General features: G+C 45.4%; 1 protein-coding gene across 1 annotated transcript in view; it reads right to left on the reverse strand.

The window, feature by feature from the left end:
- The window catches only part of LOC126365942 (bestrophin-4), a 524,562-nt gene that overhangs the window by 118,955 nt on the left and 385,809 nt on the right, over positions 1 to 19,798 (reverse strand). The gene's annotated exons all lie outside the window — the stretch shown is intronic.

Here is a 19,798-nt window from a genome sequence, read left to right on the forward strand (position 1 = left end):
TATTCTGAGAAAAAGATATGTCACTGGTACGCTTTTGTTTGTTTCCCTGGCTAGCGGCACGTAAAAATAGCTCTGGCGTGCAGGACGCGGATGTGTTGAGGTTTTGGTTGTAACAGATAAGGTGTTAACTCGCTCCAGGAATGGTGAGCTCATCTGTGTTTTGTCTCCGGTTCCGCGAGGTGCCGTTTCCGCACGTGGGAAACTGAGGTTTCCCACAGTGGGCCATCCAGGAACTAAACTTCGCCCTGACGACAGCCGAGCTGAAAGCCTGGAGACAGGGCAATTAAAGGGGACGTGTTCCCGGCTATCCGTCGTTCCGTAGCAGCTGTGTCGGTCAATCAAGATACACTGACCGGCACAAAAAATCGCAACACTTCAATTGCTTAGAAAAACTGAAATTTATTTTAAATTTGTGACACTTTTGACACTAATCCACTATCTTATGATGGAATATTGAGGTAAGGTCCCATCTAAGTGTCCAACAATGAATAAAAGAAAGAACGTTATAAAAGAATTTAACAAATTAAGTCAGAGATGCACGATTCAAGGACATTTTGAATAAGCTCATAAAGGTAATGCATGTCTACTTTGATGTTAATACACTTAACACACCTCGGAAACGACTGAGGAGACCCTTGTTCGCACCTCCAGAAGCGTGTATTGCCACATCTTGCACAAATGACGGCATTCAATCGATCAGGCATGCTCTTTATTAATGTGGTAATGTGCGGTTGGTGAATCATATCCCATTCTTCCAGGAGGGCGTTCCGCGGATTCTGTGGGGTCTGGATGGTACTGACAGGCTCTTCTCCCCAGCCAGTCCCAAACGTGCTCAATAGGATTCAATTCCAGGCTTCGAGCAGGCCAATCCATAGCATGAACCCGTGCCCATCCAAGAACTCTTGCACAATTTTAGCAACATGTGGGCGTGCATTGTCGTGAATTAGCGTAAAATCATCACCAATAAATGTAGCAGCATGCTCCAGAAGGTTTTCCTTCATATACCAATCGCGGTAAGGTTCCCATACGCCACGAAGAGCAAATCCGTCCTTGCAGCTGTATTGATTCCTGTCCACACCTTCACAGAACTACTCTGAAAAGACGACCTGGATGAGAGTGTGCAAGGGAATATCTTTCCCCTGGTCTTCTCCAGATCCTCTCTCGTGCGTCAGGTAAAATGGAAATGAGTGTTTGGCGTCATTGGCTGGAGGGGGGGGGGGGGGGGCTTATGGGGCAGGTCCGGCCGCCTTGGTGCAGGCCTTATTACATTCGACGCCACATTGAGCGACCTGCGCGCCGGGTGGGGATGAAATATGATGAAGACAACACAGCACCCAGTCCCTGAGCTGAGAAAATCCCCGACCCAGCCGGAAATCCAACCCGTGCCCGTAAGACGGCAATCCGTCACGCTGACCACTCAGCTATCGGGGCGGACGTCCGTCAGGTGATCGGAGGCCAAATCGCGACTCATTGGTGAACAATACTTGATTCCATTGTTGTACAGTCCAGGCAAGATGTTCCCTCGCGAAACGTTGTCGAGCTGTGCAACGCTCTCTGGTGAGTTCCGGACATGTAGCAGGTCTTCTGAACTGAAGATTGGCTTCTTCCAGTCTCTCTCACTAACATTAACGTTAACACCTGGTAGGGTCGATTTCGTGCTTCAATGAGGTTGGTGTGATGGTTGCGAAGAAAAAGTTGTAAGAAGCGGTCACCTCTGTCCGATGTTGCTCTTCTCGGGCCTGTACCTGGTCTCCTTGCAAAGCCTCCAGTTTCCCTGTACCTTCGCACAGTTCCAGAAATCGTGGAAGGTGTAGTCCTCAACATTTCTGCAATGTAACTCATGGTGCGACCATCTTCCTCCAAAGCAAAAGCGTTTGTATCTTTGCTTAACGGCATGTTAACTCCAAAAAGCTGACGACCACCATCACAGAAAACTCCTGCAAACACGTGTGATTGAATAGGGAACAATTCAGGGTGCAACAATAAGCGATACCAGAGGGGGAAAACTTTATTCGCTCACATTTAGTGATGCGTTTTTCAGGTGGCGCGGGAAAAGTCAATAGAGGTTAGTGCAATAAACAATTAACGCTTCATTGCTTGTTCGGAAAGCAGTGCCAATAATATACTTCATCTAAAAAAAAATGGCTGAAGTGCTTCACTTTGATTAAATAATTACCCAATAATTACACATGATTTATTAAGTGTTGGGTTTTTTGTGCCGGTCAGTGTGTAATGCCTGTTGGTTACAATCGCACCAGGTTACAAAAACGAACTCGCCTTATTATTTTACACGGCCTAGTCACAAAAAAGTAACCACCGCCCATGATCGAGTGAATGTGCCATAACCAATCACAGACGGCAGCGGAGGGTAGGCCTATATACACAGTGGGGGGGGGGGGGGGGGGGGGGGAGGGGGGGGGCAGTACAGCTCTTGTAACGATGCGGAAACAGTGATTTGTTTGATCTCGAAAAGGGTATGATCATTGGCTTTCGGGCCAAGAGTGGAACCATTTTTGAAACGGCGAAGTTTGTAAACTGTTTGCGTGCCCCCGTGGTTAAATTATACTGTGCATGGCAAAATGGCACTCTCCAAAAGCTGCACCGAGGCAGTTGCAGTGCTTCACGGGCCACAGGTTAAAGGAGTGAACGACGGCTGCGGAACTATGTACAGCAGACAGATGTGCAACTGTTGGGCAAATGATGACCTGACGGACCAAGGGGCTACCAACGGTCTCTCCTCAACGACCATACAGCGAACGTCGCTGCGTCTGGGCTTCCGTAGCAGGTGCCTGGTTCATGTACCCATGCTGACTGCTGTTCATCAGCGACGAAGGATGGAATTTGGACGCCAGTACCGCAACTTGACCTGCACTGAGTGGCGACAGATGGAATTTTCAGATGGATCACGTTTTATACTCCATCGGCTTGAAAAGTCTGAAACCAACACCCTGCAACAGTCGTCGGAAGGGTCCAGGCTGCAGCCGCTAGCTTTGTGGTCTGATGAATATTTTCGTAGCACTCCCTGGACGATCGCGCCATTCTGGTAGACACACTGGATCAACATGCGAGGGCATCTATCCTTGTGGACCATGTTCACCCCTAAGTGCGGTTTGTTTTTCGTCGGCACGATGGCATCTACCAACAGGACAATGCAATGTATCACAGGGCTCGCAGTGACGTGCCTGTTTCGAAAGGTACAAAGGTTGAGGTTACTGTACTACCCTGGTCTCCAAACTCCGCGGATTTAAGCCCAGTCGAGAATCTGTGGGACTATCACGATAGGGCTGTTCGCGTCATGAATCCTCAACAAATGGTTCAAATGGCTCTGAGCACTACTTAAACCTAACTAATCTCAGGACATCACACACATCCATGCCCGAGGCAGGATTCGAACCTGCGACCGTAGCGGTCGTGTGGTTCCAGTCTGAAGCGCCTAGAACCGCTCGTCCACACCGGCCGGTTAATCCTCAACAGAGAAACCTAGCGCAGCTGGCCTCGACACAGGTATGCATTCCTGCAGGTATCTTCCAGAATCTCACTGACTCTCTTCTAACACGTATCGCAGCGATCCGCGTTCCAAACGTTGGTTATTCAGGCTTTTAACAGGTGGTCAAATTACTGTGACTGGACAGAATAATTACCTAATAACACATCGGGCGTCAGCCGCTAGTTTTATTCACACAATGACGATAAAGTTGAACATCATTTAATGGGGCTTTACTACTGACAACGTACGTTGCTACAAGCCGCACGTCTGTCGACATGCGGATCCCCAATTTGCTTCTCATCACGTGACAACACTATCAGGAAGAGGGATCCACTTCAGCCGTCATAGTAAGGAACCACTGACTAGAATCAGAACGTTCCACAAATTATAAAACTTAAATCATGAACAATTGCAGGAGGTGGTTATCGAACCTCACACGTAGTCACCTAGACACTACAAGCTCTATACCACAGCGGACGATGTAGAGGACGCAAAAATATAAATAAACTGCCAGAAAAAGTCTGCAACGCTATGAGGCAATTCGCGGACGACGCAGTTGGTAAACAGTGAGGTGATGTCATTAGGTGCTGTTACGAAATGCAGGAAGTTATGCCGATGATCAGCACTTGCTACGAAGTCTGGTAGCTGACTCAGCATAAAAAAGGGCCGTGCAAGGAGCTTACACGATCGGATATCAATTGCCGGAATCAGCCACGGACGTCAGGTATCTGGGAGAATCTGTCCGCTGAACTTTTAAGGTTTGACAACCACTTTCAGTCAGCCATGTAGAAGGTTATTTATAAAACGCTCGTTCATGAGTACTGTTTGTCTTCTTTCTTCTTGGGATCCTTAGGAAGGAGAGAGAGAGAGAGAGAGAGAGAGAGAGAGAGAGAGAGAGAGAGAGAGAGGGGGGGGGGGATAGGTGGGTAGGACGTAGGTAGGTAGATGGCTACGAATGTAGCTTTACTTATGTTATTTTTTACGTATTTAAATGAGAAACGTGTGATTCAAAATTTCTTAATGATACTGCATTTTCACTGCAGGGAAATTGGACGTCTATGGCGGGAGAGACTTTTGGAATTAGGTCCTGGTAGCTATGCCGGAACCAGGGCTACCCTCTCAACAGTCAAGATAATGAAACGACTTTCAAGTGTGTAACGTTTTAAGGAGAGCGGGAAGCCAATAAGAAATTAGCTGCTGGATCGCCTGAAAAAATTCTGAGTTGCACGGCAACAGCTTCTTTTAAAAAATCGACTTTTTAGAGAGTGTTTCAACGTGTGGCGAAAAACGGCTGCAGAGCGCCTTACAAACTGTTCGCATTGTCTCGCTGAAGTGCAATGGAGAGTCTTATCGATGCAGAGATATGAGCACTACGCGTAAGGAAATAAAATTTAGAGTTTATTACGCCGTCTGCATAGTGGCTATCTGACAACGATAGCTAAGCAGGAGAAGAATGAACTTACTAGAGTAACCCAGCCATTACTTGCCTTAAGTGACTTTGCGTGGGACATAAAATCTACGGATATCTAAACGTAAGTTCGAACTACGCTTCTCACGAACACGACTCAGGTGCTATAGCAGACGTGATTTTTTTTTCCCTTAATATTACACGATTTCATTTTTCTTATTTGCTGTTTGATTTCGACATCTGTGGTTAGAAAGCAACCAAAATTTCGGCAGGAAACGGCTGACCATCGTAGGCACTTATACCATGTATCCAGTAGCTGTCTTTTCTTTTCCTAAGGAGTTTACTGTTCAAATAGGATATTGTTTACACATTGTAAATGAATGATCTGGCAAGTGTCACTGCAATACAAGAATCCATCTGCGTCCAATCATTAAGTTGTATGATGTATGATCTAAGATAGGGCATCCGCAAAAAATTTATCCACGGAAGTTTCTAAAACAGTCACTCTCGATTAACTGACGAACGTTTCGAGCTTCACAAATTACATTTCACAATAAGCACACAAAACTTACTGCATGTCAAACGATTGATAGAAATAAACTTAGAATTTTTGTGGTATATTACTTTGACAACTTAAAATTGATCATACTTAGAGTGTAGGTTAAGTACGGCTTTTTATGTTGTTAATATAAGTGTCGATGATGATTTTTCTTAATTTAACGTTGTGAAATAACATTCTCATATGATTAATTCCATAGTATTTAACGAATTTTGCAAAAGTTAGAAAATATTCATAAAAGATGTTTATTGATATTCCAGTAACATTAGCTTGAAACTGAGTATTAAAACTACGACAGAAGAAAAAAGTTACACGACTGAGAAAATCTTGTAAAATCTCTTCGACATGTGAACGGGCATTATCCTCCAACAGAACGATGCCGTCCGTCAACATTCCTGGGTGTCTGGAATTTATGGCGCGCTCCAATTTTTGCAAAGCGTCCACGTACCGCTGTGCGTTAATTATGGCGCCGTGTTTCAGAAAGTCAATGAGCAGCTGGTCCTTGCAGGCAAAGGAATAGGTTATCATGATTTTTCCCGGAGCTGGCGTGCCTGTTGTTTCGACCACGCTGCAGAAGTTTTTCTGGAGCAGTTACACCTCCTTCATACCGTCCCGATCTGTCCCCATGCGATTTCTATATTTTTGGAGCCTCAAGAAAGTCATTCGTGGCCGTTGATTTGCTTCGCACGAAAATCTGCTTGTCTGAGTACAATCATAATTCCATAGGAAACTGCAGACGTTATTCCCAAGTAGGCACTGACCGTCTTATCTCAGTGGGATAAATGTATTAACAGTTATGGCGATTACTTTTGAAGTAATAAACTTACTTTTTTCTCATTTGTCTCGTTTTCATTGGATAGACCCTTATACAACTGCTCTGCTGTGTAAAATAATGTATAATCAGCAAGCCATAACGTGTCATCGGCCACAGACAAACGTTCCGTTGAGAAGCAAAATCAGTGGGCTCCCTTGTGTGGTTTGGGGACGGTTGATGGCTCGTGAAGGTATACTGCTGTCGCTTTTGGATCTGGAAGGGAATACGCACCGCAGGGTGTTGGATCGGTCCTCTTCGGGCAGCTCAACAAGGGCCAAAGAGATAGAATACTATAGATAGGCAACACCGCGATCAGAGTGAAGCAAACTAAACAATCTTCCGCCATGTTTTTGGAAGTCAGAACAAAGGGGGCATGGTACACTATGTCATCAAAAGTATCCGGACACCTGGCTGAAAATGACTTACAAGTTAGTGGCATCCTCTATCGGTAATGCTGGAATTCAGTATGGTGTTGGCCCATCCTTACACCTGATGACAGCTTCGACTCTAAATGGTTCAAATGGCTCTAACTACTATGGGACGTAACATCTGAGCTCATCAGTCCCTGGTCTTAAAACTACTAACCAACATAAGGACATCACACACATCATGCTCGAGGCAGGATTCGAACCTGCGACCGTAGCAGCCGCATGGTTCCGGACTGAAGCGTCTAGAACCGCTCGACCACAGCGGCCGCCCACACGCTTCGACTCTCGCACGCATACTTTCAATCAGGTGCTGGAAGGTTTGTTGGGGAATGGCAGCCCATTCTTCACGGAGCGCTGCACTGAGGAGAGGCATCGATGTCGCTCGGTGAGGCCTCGTACGAAGTCGGCGTTCCAAAACATCCTAAAGATGGTCTACAGGATTCAGATCAGGACTCTGTGCACGCCAGTCCATTACAGTGATGTTAATGGCGCGTAACCACTCCGCCACACTCCGTGCTTTATGAACAGGTACTCTATTGTGTTGAAAGATGCAATCGCCATCCCCTAATTGCTCTTCAGCAGTGGGAAGCAAGGTGCCTAAAACTTCAATTTTAGGCCTGTGATGTGGCAGTGCCACTTAAAACAACAAGTGGTGCAAGGCCCCTCCATGAAAAACACGACCACACCATAACACCATCGCCTCCGAATATTACTGTTGGCACTACAGACGCTGGTAGATGACGTTCACTGGGCCTTCGCCATACCCAATCCTATCACCGGACCGCCACGTTTTGTACCATGATTCGTCACTCCACATAACGTTTTCCCACTGTTCAATCGTCCAATGTTTACGCTCCTTACACGCTCGTTTGGCATTTACCGGCGTGATGTGTGGCTGATGAGCAGCTGCTCGAGCGTGATATCCAAGTTTTCTCACCTCCCGCCTAACTGTCATAGTACTTGCAGTGGATCCTGATGCATTTTGGAATTCCTATGACATAGTCTGGATAGATGTCTGTCTATTACACATTACGACCCTCTTCAACTATCGGCGGTCTCTGTCAGTCAATAGACGAGGTCGGCCTGTACGCTTTTGTGCTGTTCGTCTCCCTTCACGTTTCCAATTCAGTATCACATCCGAAACAGTGGACCTAGGGATGTTTAGGAGTGTGGACGTATAACACAAGTGACACCCAATCACCTGACCACATTCGAAGTCTGTGCGTTCCGCGGAGCGCCCCATTCTCACGATGTCTAATGACTACTGATGTCGCTGATATTGAATACCTGGCAGTAGATGGCAGCACAATGCAGCTAATATGAAAAAAGTTTGTTTTTGGGAGTGTCCGGATACTTTTGATAACACAGTGTACGTGATAGTGCGTAAAGAAATTGCGAAACCTAGCCTGAAGTTCTAAATTCACATATTCAGGCAAAGTTACACACTTGACAGTTCTTTCTGTGGGGGTGTACAACAGAAACGAACAAAACCAACAATAGATAGTACCTGTAAACAATACGGACGCAAAGTGAGGTGATTTTTTTCAGTGATTTTGTGCGTTCGGTTATAAACTGCACAAAATTTAGGCATGATTTCGAAAAGAAATTCGGCAACTGCATATCTTACAAGTTAGCACACGTACTACTTCGCTTTTAAAATAACCACAGAATGGCGAGTGACTAAAATGAGGAAGCCACAACTGTTTTCACTGGTATTCGACGATAATCACTCACGTGACATCCCAAGGTCGTTAATTTTGAGAAGAATCATGGTGTTTCGTTGTTTCCGTATTATAACTTGCGTGTCATGAAAATACACTGTTTCAGAGCAATGTCGCATCGATGATTTATCCCAAACACGTGTGGATACGATTTGTTATAACTGCATGTCATTTAAGTTGCATGAACTGGTAAAGTCCTTGGAGATTTTAAAACGAACGATAATAATTTTCGGAACTGTCACCGATCGCTTTAATTATGCGTTAGAGATGTGTGATAGGATGATGATGATGTTTAGTTTGTGGGGCCCAATTTTTTATACAGTCCGATTTTTTTACACCGTCCAATCTAGCCACTGTCACGAATGATGAGATGAAATGATGAGGACAACACAAACATCCAGGTCCCGGGCAGAGAAAATCTCCAACCCGGCCGCGAATCGAACCTGGGAACCCGTGATGTGCGATAGGGGAGTTGAAGGAAGTATGTTAGCGTCCTGGTACATGCTTGTTTTTATTTTCGCGTTTGTAACACACTCTGGGACTTTCTTATTCATGTAACAGTGTCATATTCTGTCACGTTCGATGTTATCAGCATCTAAGGAATAAGTTTCTTCGATTTTGTGACTCAAGGGTGACGCTGCTGCGAGTGGTACAATGACACTTATATTAATTATTGTCACAAACCTTTGGCCGTTTTTTTTTTCAGATTGTTTCGCGATTTTAAAGATGCCGAGAGTGTGAATAGAAAGAAGCTATAAACACAGCTTTAATTGCTGCGAATTAAACGAGATGCAATCATATTTATAATCTTATTTGTCATAAATATATAGGTATCATGGAATCCTTATCAACACTTTCGTAAATCTGGCGATCAAGACTAAGATCGCAGCACACAGCAAGTACACTGGCGCCATTTGACCGATTTCTGAAGCCAGTTGTACGCAACAGTACTTCCTCATTTTAGTCACTAGAACACAGTGAAGCCGGCCGGAGTGGCCGAGCGGTTCTAGGCGCTACAGTAAGGAACTGCGCGACCGCTACGGTCGCAGGTTCGATTCCTGCCTCGGGCATGGATGTGTGTGATGTCCTTAGGTTAGTTAGGTTTAAGTAGTTCTAAGTTCTAGGGGACTGATGACCACAGCAATTAAGTCCCATAGTGCTCAGAGCCATTTTCGAACACAATGACTTCCGAAAGTACGGCAGATAGTAGTAGAGCGTGGAGCCGCAGGCTGTTTGATATGGGCTGTACGGGGAAGACGACTATGGACACTATCTAGTCTCTGTTCTTTTATTTATCTTTACTGCAGAACGACATTAGCTCTGGCGAAAAGAAGTGACTGCAAAATCGCAGTATTTCCCCTCGAACTCGGCAACGTGAGATCTGTAGTTTAGTTACTGCACACAATCAATGCCGTAAATGAGTGAGACTTTATAATGAAACAAAACTCTCCATCACCAGATGCCGGGAGAGGGAAAGTGCCCAGTCTTTCGCCCCTTCGCCTACGCCTTGAGCGATGCCTCTCAAATTTATTGTAATTTTAAAAGAGACGCAGTTGATGATTCCCGAAAGACAACTGAATATTTTAAACATTAAGGAAGCGAGGAATAGTTTATTAACACGTGAACCATGCTCTGATGCCTTCAGAAACGTAATACAAAGTTGACTGGGCAAGAAAGGTCGTAGTCTTGCTAAAGTCTCCTGTTCGATTACATCGATTTAGGAAAAGAGCAGAAAATCTATATCTGTTGTTGCAGGGGATTCTAGTTCTATTACATTATTTACAATATTATAAACATACAACCGATAACGTAATTTTTAAGGAATCAGCCTTTCCTCATAGTTGGAAGGGATTTCATCAAAGTCTTAGTCATTAGAAACGTATGTTCTCATATTTCAATTCGACGTGGGAATGGAAAAGGGAGGCAGAGTGCTACAGGCCGATAATCTCACGGCGTACGTCACTCAAAGGTAAATGAACTTCTGAATAACATATTTTATCCATAAAGTGTGCCGTTAGTTTACGTATTTCCTGGCAATCACAAAGGCCGGTTCAGAATAAGTAAAGACTTCTTTCATGTAAGACGTAGCACCAACAAAGCTCCAATGTTACCTCTTTATTTTCACTACTGGTTTCGAGCAGTGATCATTATAAATTGTACATCGTCTTTAAGATGTGGAAATCTATTGGACCAGAATCCTAATTTAGCAACCACGACTCTGTGTGCATTTTAACGACTTAAAGACGATTTACCACATGGTAATCAGCACAAGTAAAAACTAGTATTGAAATAATGAAAAAAGAAAAACAGTTGCGTCTTCGACTTAACTATCATGGCTTCTATGCAGCGTATAACAGCTACTGATAATCGAACTATTACTTCCATACGGTAATGTAAAAAAAGCCTGCAGTAGTACCTAAAGAATGAGGTGCAACAAAGAACTCATGAACGAGCAGTATTCCTGACATTGAAAAGGAAACAGAATAAGTCCACGAAGAAGAGATACATGACAACTCTATTGTGATTTGACACAATTTTAGCTAAACTATTATTTTATTCAAGCGATTATACAGTTTTAAGGGGTAGAAGAAAGACCAATGCATAACCTAAACTGAGAATAAGAAAAAGTACCACGGAGGTACCAGTATCCAAAGTTTTTCAGTTTCAAATCAATCATGATAATCATGGATCTCCAGAGGCAATTTTCTCAAGAAATAATAGACACGCAAATTACGACAGAACTGAATACGGAACGCCCGAAAAACTTCAGAAAATTCGAACGTGTTGCGCACGTGCACACGCGAGTCTGTCAACGCTTAACAGACATTTTCTTTCAACCGAAAGTACTGTCGTAAAAAGAAACTTCAAAACATATGTTCTATCTTTCACTGTATGATCACATACAGCCGTTTACGACGCCTTTGTTCCTGGCCTTATCTCGACAACATGAATTTGTTGTGGCTCTCGACATTCCACAACTCTCAGAGCTGTACTTAATTCTGAAGCCACAGATCGTTGATAACTTTGTTATTTAACTACTTCCTGCACACACGTTTTGTTTTGCGCATTGTATTCCAAAATAGTTTAATTGGTGCAGCGGTGAGACGTTGGGTTCGTAATGAAAACGAGAAAGAAGGTTGCGGTTTTAAGTCCCATCGACAAAGGGCTGATCAGAGACAAATGAAGTAGGACATAGGTCTTGTCCTTCCAAAGGAATTACCCCGGTATGTACCTTGAACGATTCAGGGAACACACAGAATATCTGAGTGTGGATGGCTGGACGGAGATTTGGACTGATGTTCTTCAGAGTACGCTAATTATTGCCCTACGTTGTTTGGTGAAGTAGGAAGTTTGTTCTCTATAAGAAACGGTAGAGTGCTAACGTTCAACTATCATAAAATTAGCCTCCTATAACACCCCTTCCTTGTTTCGACGCAACATCTAAGTTCCTGGACAGAAAAGCATTCAACCTATATTCTGATCATCTAAGAAGAAAAACGTGATTACCATTCTAGGTGTCAGAGTTCCTGAGGTTAGTAACTGTTCATGTGAGCGGTGCCTCTGTTACCTTTGTCATTCCTTATCTGTAGTGTTGGAACGTTGTGCAGATATCCGACGCCACATTGATACCGATATTTGTGTAAATCAGCGATCGCTTCACAAACTAACACAGTTACAGTAACTGGACAGAAATGTGCAATCACTAAAATCTCAACATTTTACCATGCCTAATAAGGTGAAGGAAAACCGTTGGCTTTGAAAACAGCTTCCAGTCATCTTAGAATGGATAAATATAGCTCCTTAATGGTTTTCAAAGGACTCTCAGGTAACGATGATGGAGGTGGATTGAGAATACGCAGCATTCTCTCCAAAGTAGACCACAAAGGCTCAATAATATTGGGAACTGTTGACTGTGGTACTTCACATAGTCCTTGTCAGTAATGCTACGTTGCAGAGTACCCAAGGCGTCCATGGAATATCACGATAAGACTGAACAAATTACCACGGGATCCGCGCCAAGTTTCAATCTTGGAACGTGATCTCGGACTCAAGCTGGAAACAGTGTGACACAAGACTTATCTCACTGAATCACTACTTACAATTCCTCCATAGTCCATATGTTATGGCTTCGACATCACGGTTTTCTGTTACGGCCATTTGCATCATTGATGTGTGGTTTCGGAATTCCAACGCCCTGAAATCCGCTGCTTCTGGAGCTTCCTTTGTGTTGTTTTGATGGTGACAGGGTTTGCGATTGCGCCATTCAGTTCTGCTGTGACTTATGCAGCAGTCGTGCAATTTGTTTCGTAGCAATCCTCTTCCGTCCGTCATGACCACACCACACTCATTTCGTCTGCGTTGTGACTTAGCGGATGGTGTTTTTCCGCTTTCCATGTATGCGGTAAAAATGCCACGTTAGTCGAGAGCTCTAATACGCTGCTTCCTGGACTCGGGTAGGGGCGCCGGCCCCAGATCGAATGCGCCCGGCGGATGAACGACGACGGCCGGTGTGCCGGCCAGCCTGGATGTGGTTTTTAGGCGGTTTTCCACATCCCCCTAGGTGAATACCGGGCTGGTCCCCACATCCCGCCTCTGTTACACGGCTCGCAGACATTTGAACACTCTTGTACTATTCCATGGATTGCACTAGTCGCAGACAGCTGGGGTACACTAATTCCGTCCCGGGGGGTACGGGGTGGCAGCAGGAAGGGCATCCGGCCACCCGTTCCACTTACATTGCCAAATCCGATTAACCATGCCGACCCTGCCGAATTGCGGAAAAAGGCACAGGCGACAGAAAGAAAGCATGTATGCAGTAAAAATCATCCATACGGCGCCTCTTGAGACACGAAGTACTTCGGCTATCTTAGTACGGAAGCACCCACTATGAGAGAACCAACAATCTGGCCACGTCCGAATTCACTTAGTTCCGACATAATGCTCTTACAACTACACTGAAGGGCCAAAGAAACTAGTCTAAGTATGCGTATTCAAAAGCAGAGATATGAAAACAGCCAGAATACGGCGCTGCGGTCGGCAACGTCTATATAAGACAAGTGCGTGCCGCAGTTGTTAGACCGGTTACTGCTGCTAAAATGACAGGTTACCAAGATTTATGCGAGTTTGAACGTGATGTTATTGTCGGTGCACGAGCGATGAAACACAGCGTCTCCGAGGTAGCGATGAAGTGGAGATTTTCCCGTACGACCATTTCACAAGTGTAGCGTGAATATCAGGAATCCGGTAAATCGTCATATCTCCGACATCGCTGCTGTAGGAAAAAGATCCTGCAAGAACTGAACCGCCGACAAATGAAGAGAATCGTTCCGCAAATTACTGCAGATCTCAGTGCTGGGTCATCGACAATTGTCAGCGTGCGAACAATTTAACGAAACATCATCGATGTGGTCTTTTGGAGCCGAAGCCCCATTCGTGTACCCTTTATGATTGCACGACACAAAGCTCTACGCCTCGCCCGGGCACTTAAACAACGCCATTGGACTATTGATGACGGGAAACATGTTGCCTGGTCGGACGAGTCTCGTTTCAAATTGTATCCAAAGGATGGATGTGTACGGATACGGAGACAAACTCATTAATCCGTGTACCCTGCATGTCAGAAGGGGACCTTTCAAGCTGGTTGAGGTTCTGCAATAGTGAGGCGTGTGGACGTTGAGTGATATGGGACGTGTCATACATCTAGATAGGGCTGTAACAGGTGACACGTATGTAAGAATGCTGCCTGATCACCTGCATCCATTCATTTGCATTGTGCATTCCGAGGGACTTGAGGGATTCCAGCAGGATAATGCGACATCCCACACGTCCAGAATTGCTACAGAGTGGCCCCAGGAACACTCTTGTGAGATTAAATACTTCCGCTGGCCACCAAACGCCCCAAACATGAACATTATTGAGCATATCTGGGATGCCTTACAATGTATTATGCAGAAGAGGACTCGACCCACCCGTGCTCTTACGGATTTATGAACAACCCTACAGGACTCGTGGCGTCAATTCACCCCAGCACTATTTCTGGCATTGGTCGAGTCCATACCAAGTCATGTCGCGGCACTTCTCCGCGCTCGCGGGGGCCCTACACGATATTAGACAGATGTACCAGTTTCTTTGGCACTTCAGTGTGTAAAGAACATCCGGCCGGGGTGGCCGAGCGGTTCTAGGCGCTACAGTCTGGAACCGCGCGACCGCTAGGGTCGCAGGTTCGAATCCGGCCTCGGCCATGGATGTGTGAGATGTTCTTAGGTTAGTTAGGTTTAAGTAGTTCTAAGTTCCAGGGGACTCATGACCTCAGATGTTGAGTCCCATAGTGCTCAGAGCCATTTGAACTATTTTTTTAAAATAAAGAACACTGTTCTGACCACGACTGACACTTGCAACATACACTCCTGGAAATGGAAAAAAGAACACATTGACACCGGTGCGTCAGACCCACCATACTTGCTCCGGACACTGCGAGAGGGCTGTACAAGCAATGATCACACGCACGGCACAGCGGACACACCAGGAACCGCGATGTTGGCCGTCGAATGGCGCTAGCTGCGCAGCATTTGTGCACCGCCGCCGTCTGTGTCAGCCAGTTTGCCGTGGCATACGGAGCTCCATCGCAGTCTTTAACACTGATAGCATGCCGCGACAGCGTGGACGTGAACCGTATGTGCAGTTGACGGACTTTGAGCGAGGGCGTATAGTGGGCATGCGGGAGGCCGGGTGGACGTACCGCCGAATTGCTCAACACGTGGGGCGTGAGATCTCCACAGTACATCGATGGTGTCGCCAGTGGTCGGCGGAAGGTGCACGTGCCCGTCGACCTGGGACCGGACCGCAGCGACGCACGGATCCACGCCAAAACCGTAGGATCCTACGCAGTGCCGTAGAGGACCGCACCGCCACTTCCCAGCAAATTAGGGACACTGTTGCTCCTGGGGTATCGGCGGGGACCATTCGCAACCGTCTCCATGAAGCTGGGCTACGGTCCCGCACACCGTTAGGCCGTCTTCCGCTCACGCCCCAACATCGTGCAGCCCGCCTCCAGTGGTGTCGCAACAGGCGTGAATGGAGGGACGAATGGAGACGTGTCGTCTTCAGCAATGAGAGTCGCTTCTGCCTTGGTGCCAGTGATGGTCGTATGCGTGTTTGGCGCCGTGCAGGTGAGCGCCACAATCAGGACTGCATACGACCGAGGCACACAGCGCCAACACCCGGCATCATGGTGTGGGGAGCGATCTCCTACACTGGCCGTACACCTCTGGTGATCGTCGAGGGGACACTGAGTAGTGCACGGTACATCCAAACCGTCATCGAACCCATCGTTCTACCATTCCTAGACCGGCAAGGGAACTTGCTGTTCAACAGGACAATGCACGTCCGCATGTATCCCGTGCCACCCAACGTGCTCTAGAAGGTGTAAGTCAACTACCCTGGCCAGCAAGATCTCCGGATCTGTCCCGCATTGAGCATGTTTGGGACTGGATGAAGCGTCGTCTCACGCGGTCTGCACGTCCAGCACGAACGCTGGTCCAACTGAGGCGCCAGGTGGAAATGGCATGGCAAGCCGTTCCACAGGACTACATCCAGCATCTCTACGATCGTCTCCATGGAAGAATAGCAGCCTGCATTGCTGCGAAAGGTGGATATACACTGTACTAGTGCCGACATTGTGCATGCTCTGTTGCCTGTGTCTATGTGGCTGTGGTTCTGTCAGTGTGATCATGTGATGTAATTGACCCCAGGAATGTGTCAATAAAGTTTCCCCTTCCTGGGACAATGAATTCACGGTGTTCTTATTTCAATTTCCAGGAGTGTATTAAGGGCATTGCATGTGTCGTTCATGTTCATATACAACAGCGTAGCCTGCAGTCTTCGCGAATCATTTCTCGCGGTTCTTCTTTTTTTATTTCTCCCCCTTTATGCTTGTTGAGACAAAATTCTTGTTTCAAGCAGTGATCTACTGGGAGGTTAGATTGTTCAACAACAGTAACTTTAAGCATTAATGGTGCATTCAAACGGGTGTTCAAAGGAAGGAGCAGCAGGCTGCCAAGTTGCCATCGATGACGAGATTATAGAGAAAATAGCTCAAAATCGGGGAAGAAAATCGGCCAATTCAAGGTCACCACCTAGGCATTTGAGTTTATGAATTACGGAAAACCACAGTCTGCAAGACTGGATGGGGATCTCCCGGACAGGAAGTCGGTGCCTTACCAGCTCTCTGGGTGCAGGCACTCCTTGCATAGCGGCTGCGTTACTGCACCGCAGACATCGACGCAATTCCTGGTATATTGGCCTTTGCGTGGATTACACCAGGCGGCAGGCGGTTGCCTATAAAATATCATGGTAGCATCAAAAACTACAGGCAACTACTGACAACGACGGTGGACATGGTCAGCAAAGGCTTGAATGATCGTGGGATCCTAAATTGGGAAGTAAACCGGGAGAATTCTAACCAGTGCCTTGTAGCGTCATTAACATCTCAGTATCTCAGCTGTCTATGCCGCAAATGGAGTTTAGTCATGTTACTAGTAACTGAACATAACAACGTGGCTTCACAATATACAGATGAATCACGTAAGACTTACACCGCAAATATTACGCGAATGGGAGTGTTGTTTGTACGGTTTTCACAAAATGTATTGGTAGTCAGAGCGTTCGTATTGTTATCCAATACACAGATCGTAATAATACTTAGAAAGTATATATTTTGTGCAAACATAACCTTTAAAGTGATCACTGCCTACTGACATAAACAAACTAAGAGTGGGGTAAATTAGGAAGTCAGTGGTGTTTCTTTCAGGACTGTAGTGGGAGCCATTTACGAGACATCGTATTTTCAACAGTTTTCACGCCGACACTTGTTTGTGCCATCAACCTGCCTAATTGCTAGGTACGATGTTGTTATGTTCTCTTGCAGTGTGCTTCTGTGTTCCTAGAGGGCACTGCGACCTTGCTAGTCAGTGTGTGGCAGTCCAAACAGAAGGCTGTGAATGAACGATGGGAGTTACCAGTACAGGAAAGGACGACATGCTCATGGTGTATGGAGAGTGTAGGAAGAATTCAGTTCGTTTTTGTACGGTGTATGCGGCAAGATATCCCAATAGATGTCAAGTTCTTCAGTCACTTACGTGAAAGTGGAAGTGTAACACCTAGACGACGTAACAGAAGGAAACAAGTGACTACAGAAGATGGGGAAATTACTGTTGATCCGCACGTTAGCTCCTGCGCAATCGCACGAGGAAGTTGCACGAGTCAAGCAAGTATTCTACGTATTCTCTATCGACGTAGGTTCCATCCCTATCGCATCTCTTTCCATCAAAAGCTGTATGGAAACGACTGTGAGAATCGTGTTAATTTCTGTACATTGGCATTAAGACAGGATACTCCAGATGTACCACGTCTCTTGTTTAGTGAAGAAGCCAGATTTACCATTCATGGTCAGGTAAACCAAGATGGTTAGAAACGAATGTGCTTAAAACTTCATTATTAAAAAGAGGTAAAATCGATCTTCCTTAATATTGTACTCGCTCTACCATCTCGCAATATCATTCACGTTCACCCATACATTCACACCGTCACACCACTGTTAAAGATACTGTGAATTTTGACAGATAATCGAAAATTTTCTATGGATAATACAAGAAGGCCGCCAAAATAATGACTGAGTGTATACGGCTGGTTGATCGCTTACAGACAACATGCATGAATCAGTCACCCTCATTACACATTAAAAATTCCTCGATAATATTTTATGCAGCCCGTCGCACGTTTGATAGAATGTTACGTTGTACTGCACTCTCCTCATCTTCAGCTTAACAGAGGGAAGGGCTGAATGTTAATTAGCCGCTGCCCTCTTGTCGGAATACAAAACACAGTCAGCAAAGATGTGGTGCAAAGTGCTCTGCATGCTACAAGCACTTCACACTGGAGGGTGTTCTCGCTGGAGCAAGAAACCATATGTCGTCAGACTGCACCCTGTACGTATGCACCATATCTCCTCCTAAACCACTGTACCGATTTCAACTAAACTCACTCCGTTCCCCTGACAATTACTGTCTTCAGACAAATAATGCAGAGGTAACAACCACCTGCTTGTGAAAATGGCGGGGATGGGGGCGGATAGGTAATGTGGATCCTGACGCGCGGATCTGCAAATTTTACTCACTCGTTGTTTGAGAATGAGAGTACTTATTGACGTGCAACAAACTTTGCACATATTTTGAAACCTTTAGTAAACTTTTTTGGTTAACAAGCTTCACAAAATGATTAAAGGTAAAACGCTTATCGCTTACTACATTTTTGCTGTTCATGCGGTACAACTGCTGCATTAAGGTACGACATTTTGATTTATTACTTCTTTATTACTACCTGCTTTCACGACACATTTTGCAGACAGTGTTTAGATATACTACTAAATTAGCCTGCATAATTTTACTGTGTACGACACATAGTTCAGGAAATATGACGTCATAAACACTGAGGTGCATAAAAAAACTGCCGTATCACGCATGACGTTTTAATTTATTACGTCTTCACTACTAATTTCATTCGCAACACATTTCGCAACAGTATAAAAACATACCGGGTCATTAAAAAGTCAGTATAAATTTGAAAACTGAATAAATCACGGAATAATGTAGATAGAGGTACAAATTGACACACATGCTTGGAATGACATGGGGTTTTATTAGAACCAAAAAAATACGTAAGTTCAAGAAATGTCTGACAGATGGCGCTTCATCTGATCAGAATAGCAATAATTAGCATAACAAAGTAAGAAAACAAAGATGGTGATCTTTACAGGAAATGCTCAATATGTCCACCAGCCGGCCGCGGTGGTCTCGCGGTTCTAGGCGCGCAGTCCGGAACCGTGCGACTGCTACGGTTGCAGGTTCGAATCCTGCCTCGGGCATGGATGTGTGTGATGTCCTTAGGTTAGTTAGGTTTAAGTAGTTCTAAGTTCTAGGGGACTGATGACCACAGCAGTTGAGTCCCATAGTGCTCAGAGCCATTTGAACCATATGTCCACCATCATTCCTCAACAATAGCTGTAATCGAGGAATAATGTTGTGAACAGCACTGTAAAGCATGTCCAGAGTTATGGTGAGGCATTGGTGTCGGATGTTGTCTTTCAGCATCCCTAGAGATGTCGGTCGATCACGATACACTTGCGACTTTAGGTAAACCCAAAGCCAATAATCGCACGGACTGACGTCTGGGGACCTGGGAGGCCAAGCATGACGAAACTGGCGGCTGAGCACACGATCATCACCAAATGACACGCGCAAGAGATCTTTCACGTGTCTAGCAATACTTTTCTTTGTTCTAATAAAACCCCATGTTATTCCAAGCATGTGTGTCAGTTTTTTCCT

The sequence above is a fragment of the Schistocerca gregaria genome, chromosome 4 (assembly GCF_023897955.1).
Source record: "Schistocerca gregaria isolate iqSchGreg1 chromosome 4, iqSchGreg1.2, whole genome shotgun sequence".
Lineage (NCBI taxonomy): Eukaryota > Metazoa > Arthropoda > Insecta > Orthoptera > Acrididae > Schistocerca > Schistocerca gregaria.